Source organism: Fulmarus glacialis, unplaced genomic scaffold (genome assembly GCF_000690835.1).
Source record: "Fulmarus glacialis isolate BGI_N327 unplaced genomic scaffold, ASM69083v1 scaffold1081, whole genome shotgun sequence".
Lineage (NCBI taxonomy): Eukaryota > Metazoa > Chordata > Aves > Procellariiformes > Procellariidae > Fulmarus > Fulmarus glacialis.
In genome coordinates this window covers 157,812-158,212 of record NW_009193201.1, presented here as the reverse complement: position 1 = coordinate 158,212, position 401 = coordinate 157,812, and positions in this window count along the sequence as shown.

The window sequence follows — 401 nt, the reverse complement described above, 5'->3', positions numbered from 1 at the left end:
TGCCAGCATTACAGACCTCAGCAGGTCTGACAGACCATGCAAGTAACAAGCTAGATCTGGCTACTACTCGAAGGAAAGGGAAGGGAGATTGATTCATTAAGACAAGCAATTAGTGGCTAAAGGAAACCCATGAGCAGGACCTTTTGAGTGAAATTGAAAAGCAAAGTGATTTTGGCAGCAGCAGCAGCACTCTCGGAATTAGGAGTGCTTTTTAACAGCAGCTGACAAGGACTAATTGCTGCCATTGAACATCAGGGGAGATGAGGAAAAAGAAGAGCTTGGGTAACATGGGAGTCCTGCCAGGAGATAAACAGTCGTCTTAATGTTTTACCGTCATCTTGCAACAAGCAGAAAGGGCTGTTTTATCAAAAAAAAAAAACAAAACGAAAAAAATCCTAGTA